Here is a 6,287-nt window from a genome sequence, read left to right on the forward strand (position 1 = left end):
GTGTGCAGGTGTGAGTGCATGTGTGTGCAGGTGTGAGTGCATGTGTGTGCAGGTGTGAGTGCATGTGTGTGCAGGTGTGAGTGCATGTGTGTGCATGCTGGATGGCAGAGGTTGACATTGGATGTCTTCCTCAGTTGCCCACTTTGTTTTTTAATTAATTTTTCAAGACAGGGTTTCTTGGAACTTGCTCTGTAGACCAGGCTGGCCTCAAACTCATAGAGATTCATGGGCCTCTGCCTCCCAAGTGCTAGGACTAAAGGTGTGTGTGGCCACCACCTGGTCCTATTTGTTTTATTTTGCGTGTATAATGAATGTTTTGCTTGCATGTATGTATGTGCATCATGTGCATGCCTGGTGCTTTGAGAGTGTTGAACCCTCGGGAACTGGAGTTTCAGACGGTTGCAGGCTGCCATGTGGGTGCTGGGAATTGAACCTAGGTCCTCTGGAATTAACGAGTGCAACTAACCACTAAAACATCTTTCACACACACACTTTACTTTTGAAACAAGGTTCTCAGTGAATCTGAAGCTCACCAATTTGGCAAGTCTGGCTGGCCATGCAGTTCCACAGATCCATCTGTCTACACATCTCCATTACCTCAGCTCTGAGGTTACAAATACATGTCACCATGCCCAGCTTTTCTGAGTCTAGTCTGAGAACCTAGATTCAGGTTCTCAGGTTTGCACAGTAGGCTCCCTTTATCCAGAGAGCTGTATCCCCAGTCAGTCATCTATCTATCTATCTATCTATCTATCTATCTATCTATCTATCTATCTATCTTATCTATATCTATGTCATATGACCATGTTACTAGGTGCATGTCTGTGCACCCCACACTTTAGCAAGAGCTCACAAAAATCAGGAGGAGGCATGGGATTTCCTGGAACTGGAGTCACAGGCAGTTGTGAGCTGCCATGAAGGTGCTGGGAACCAAAGCGGGGTCTTCTGTAAGAGCAGTAAGTAATTTTTTTTTAAGATTTATTTATTTATTTATTATATGTAAGTACATTGTATCTGTCTTCAGACACTCCAGAAGAGGGAGTCAGATCTCCTTACGGATGGTTGTGAGCCACCATGTGGTTGCTGGGATTTGAACTCCAGACCTTCGGAAGAGCAGTCGGGTGCTCTTACCCACTGAGCCATCTCATCAGCCCGCAGTAAGTGATCTTAACTGCTAAGCCATCTCTCCAGCTCTTTTTTTTTTCCTCCTTATAAAACTGCTTATTGGGCCAGAGAGAGCGGGACCAGAAAAAACAAAAACAAAAAACCCTGCTTATTTGCACAAAGATGCCTGGAGCATCTCTGGCTGGAGGAGCATCACCTAGTGTCCCCTTCCTGTCCCCTTCCTGTCTGCTTGTCCCTCTCTGCTTCTCTTTGTGGCTTTACTGTACATGAACATGTCTGATGATTTTTTGACAGACAACTACAACTGGCTCGTTCTGATCACTTCTAACACACCTGCCCTTTCATACTTTAAATTTTATATAAATGATATCCTGTACAGACAAGTCTCTTGAGCAGTGACTTTCACAGAGGGCCTATCACTCAGCTGTGAGGTAGCCTGATGCAGTCGTTCTCATTTTCATCGGCAATGCCAGCATGTGAGCTTGACCTTCCCACCCATTCCTGATGTCAACACAGTGAGTTCGAGACCACCCTGTGCTACACAAGAGTCTGGCTCAAACAGGCAAGATGGGGGCTCGAGCTTGGATTCCCAGCACCATGTAAAAGTGAGGTGGAAGCGTAACTTCAGTGCTGGCAAGGCAGAGGCAGGTGTGTCCTGGGGTTCACTGGCCATATGGTAAACCTGCACTTCCTGGTTTCCACCTGAGCACACATGCTGTGCACACATGGGAAAGCACACCCTTACACACACATGCAACAGGCATGCAAAAATTCCCAGCCACAAGGACAGAGGTGAGCCTCCTAAGAGAGCAGATAGCAATCTCCTAAGGAACATACATTTTGCCAAGAATCACAGGACCTAAAGAAGTCACAGAAACCATGACCAAGGTCATGAGTGCACTCTTGAGGATATAGCAAGGCTGTAGTAAAGTCTACTGAGGTTAAGCCCAAGGCTCCAAAGGAGACCAACTGTAAACTCAACTGATTTGTTTACAGTGCTCACCCCAAGCTTGGGATAATAGGATCTTTCAGCCCAAGGACAATACAAAGACTCAAACCAAGGTTCAGTCTCCTGCCATACTTGCAACTCCAGCTTTGGCTCCCAGAGGTGCCCAGACCCCCCATGAAGCCTCTATAGTAAAGGTCTCTGCCAACACAGACACAGGGGCATGGTCGGGAACTCTGGACTGCTTTTTCCCTTGGGTTAGTCTCTTCCTGTGTTGTTAGCGTAGTATGTAGTTGTAGATGGATATCATCAGTTATCGGATAATCTGCGTCCTGTGGCTCCCAGTATGAGGTTCTAAGGACAAAAAAGGACTCCCCACCTTTTTATGGATTCACAGGAACTTGCTATGAGATAAGACCAAGTTGTTTACCTCCTGCCTCTGTGCTCCAACAGCTGCGATAAGAGGTGCACACCAGGGTTGGAGAGATGGCTCAGTGGTTAAGAGCACCGACTCCTCTTCCGAAGGCCCTGAGTTCAAATCCCAGCAACCACATGGTGGCTCACAACCATCTGTAATGATAACTGTATCTCTTCTGGGGTGTCTGAAGACAGCTACAGTGTACTTACATATAATAAATAAATAAACCTTAAAAAAAGAGGTTCATGGGCTGGTGAGATGGCTCAGTGGGTAAGAGCACCCGACTGCTCTTCCGAAGGTCCGGAGTTCAAATCCCAGCAACCATATGGTGGCTCACAACCATCTGTAACAAGATCTGACTCCCTCTTCTGGAGTGTCTGAAGACAACTACAGTGTACTTACATATAATAAATAAATAAATAAATAAATAAATAAATAGAGGTTCACGCCACATTTTGTATGATTCTTGTAAATTTTACACATGATTGAAATAATTTAAAATAGAATACAAAATGTATATACATAAAGAAGCCTTTATCCATGGTGAGGACTTTGGCGGGCAGTGAGAGATCCAGGCACTTCTCACTGGACGTCACAAGGGGGCGCTGGAGAACCGGGAAAGGCGTCTTTGCTTTGACAAAGTGAGCTGCTTTGCTTTACAGCAGACAAGATGGACAACAGAGAATGGGAGTGGTCACAATCAGGACATCAGATCTAGAAAATTCTAGAAAACAGAGTGGTGTGGGTACGGAAGGCAGACCCAGTGATGAAGAGCATTTGCTGTTCTTGCAGAGGACCTGAGTTTGATTCCCATCACCCACAATTAGCCAGCTCACTCTTGCCTGTAACACAGCTCCAGGGGAATCGTATGCCACACACATCACGTGACACACACATATTTTAAAGATACATAATTTTTTTAAGATTTGTTTATTTTATGTAAGTACATTGTAGCTGTCTTCAGACACGCCAGAAGAGGGAGTCAGATCTCATTCAGGATGGTTATGAGCCACCATGTGGTTGCTGGGATTTAAACTCAGGACCTTCTGAAGAACAGTCGGTGCTCTTAACTGCTGAGCCATCTCTCCAGCCCAAGATACATAATTTTTAAAATTTTATTAGATATTTTCTTTATTTACATTTCAAATGCTATCCTGAAAGTTCCCTATACCCTCCCCCCGCCCTGCCCTCCTACCCACCCACTCCCACTTCTTGGCCCTGGCGTTCCCCTGTACTGGGGCATATAAAGTTTGCAAGACTTAGGGGCCTCTCTTCCCAGCTACATACGCAGCTGGAGACACGAGCTCTGGGGGTACTGGTTAGTTTATATTGTTGTTCCACCTATAGGGTTGCAGATCCCTTCAGCTCCTTGAGTACTTTCTCTAGCTCCTCCATTGGGGGCCCTATGTTCCATCCAATAGATGACTGTGAGCATCCACTTCTGTATTTGCCAGGCACTGGCATAGCCTCACTAAAGATACATAATTTTTAAAGGTGTGTGTGTGTGTGTGTGTGTGTGCATGCGCGCGCGCTCGCGCATTGATGAGGCCAATGTCACCCTCCTCTTGTTTCCTGTTTTGTTTTTAATTTGATAACATCTTTAAGTTGATACCTTAAAGTCGGCGGTGAGATCTCAGATTCACATAGTGCTTTGCACCCAGTAGTTTTTGCTTGTTTGTTTGTTTGTTTGTTTGAATATTTGTTAAAACAAACCCAGTTTGGTCAAATGTGAATTTATTTTGCTTTTGTACTGATAAGTTAATATTTATACCGATCGAAAGGCATAAAAATTGCTTGGCATTATTTTGTTTGAGAGCATGGAGCCAGGTGATGGCGATGGCAGTGCACACCTTTAATCCTAGCATGGATTCCAGTACTTGGGAGGCAGAGGCTGCATATGTAGCTGGGAAGAGAGGCCCCTAAGTCTTGCAAACTTTATATGCCCCAGTACAGGGGACCGCCAGGGCCAAGAAGTGGGAGTGGGTGGGTAGGAGGGCAGGGCGGGGGGAGGGTATAGGGAACTTTCGGGATAGCATGTACACACACACACACACACACACACACACACACAGATGATTGGTTAAGAACACTTGGTATTTTACCAAAGGCCATGTTGAGCAACTCACAGATGCCTGTAATTTCAGCTCCAGGGAACCCAGCATCCTCTCCTGGCCTCTACAGGCACCCACACCCATGGCATACATGTATACACACACACACACACAGAGAGAGAGAGATAAAAATAAACCTTCAGGGGCTGGAGAGATGGTTAAGAGCACTGACTGCTCTTCCAGAGGTCCTGAGTTCAATTCCCAACAACTGCACCACATGGTGGCTCACAACCATCTGTAATGGAATCCAATGCCCTCTTCTGGTGTGCTGAAGACAGCGACAGTGTGCTCACATTGTACATAAAATAAATACATCTAATATAAATAAATAAATCCTTAAAAAGAAAATTTGAAAACAAAACCCTACTGTTAACCTTCATTAATCTAGGGAGTTGTGGGGGAGATGGGTTTTCAGATGGACCCTTACATTCAAGCTGATCACAGACTCACCCTGTTGCTGAAGAGGTCTTGAACTTCTGACCTTCTTGCTTCAGCTTCCAGAGTGTTGGGAGCACAGCTGTACACCATGCCGAGCTTGAGTCGGAGAGATTTAGTGACCACAAGAGTAAGAGAGGGGCCATCACAGGGTGTGCTTCCAGCACCTCTGACTGGTCAGTGCTGCTCTAAAGGGCACAGGTAGTCTGAAACCCCATTGGTGTTGTGCATGGCTCAGCACAGGGTCAGCTCCTGAGGTGGGGGTGGGGGGCACCAATAGACTGTGTCTCTCTGCATCTCTAAGTTGTATGCATAAGGTTCTGAATATATAACTTTTCCTCTGAGGAACATTTTATTATTTTTTCAAAGAAAGGTAAGACCCTTGAACCATGGATGCAGCATGCATTTTGGCAGTTGATGGCTGCTGGGGCTGGAGTTGGTGGTGGAAGAGTCCTTATTTGAGGGGGGCAACTGTAGGATACCAATGTGCCAGTAGGTGGTCCCACTCTTGTATACATGTGAGCAGCACTAACTGCACTCAGTGGGGAAAAGAAGGCCTGAGGGGACTGAAGACCCGGCTCAGCAGTTAAGAGCAATTGCGGCTCTTGCTGAAGACCCAGGTTCGGTTCCCAGGACCCACATGACAATTCACAGCTGCCTATAAGTCTAGTTCGAAAGAATCTAATGCTCTCTTCTGGCACCCATCTGCAACTCCAGCTGTAGGCACCCATCTGCAACTCCAGCTCTAGAAATTCCACTCCTCTGGGCTACGTAGGTATATGTATTTATATGCACACACCTATACAAAAGTGCACAATACATACAATTAAAAATGAAAAAAAAACATTGTCCAATTATATCTGATAATAAATGCATATATTCCAATCAAAAATATGCTGGAGACCTTAGCTTTTCCTGCCCTTGGGAACATTATCTTTTGTAAGCAGGAAAAGAAAAAAGAAAAAAAAGTCCTCATCTTTTAGATGTTGTAGTTTGGATGAGAACAGTCCCCACAGGCTCATATATTTGAATGTTTGAATACTTGGTTCCCAATTGGTAGAACTGCTTGGGAAGGATTAGGAGGTGTGGCCTTGTTGAAGGAGTTGTGTCACCGAGAGTGGGCTTTTAGGTTTCAAAAGAATTGTCCTGCTCAGGGCTGGTGAGATGGCTCAGTGGGTAAGAGCACCCGACTGTTCTTCCGAAGGTCCAGAGTTCAAATCCCAGCAACCACATGGTGGCTCACAACCATCCG

The sequence above is a fragment of the Mus caroli genome, chromosome 7 (genome assembly GCF_900094665.2).
Source record: "Mus caroli chromosome 7, CAROLI_EIJ_v1.1, whole genome shotgun sequence".
NCBI lineage: Eukaryota > Metazoa > Chordata > Mammalia > Rodentia > Muridae > Mus > Mus caroli.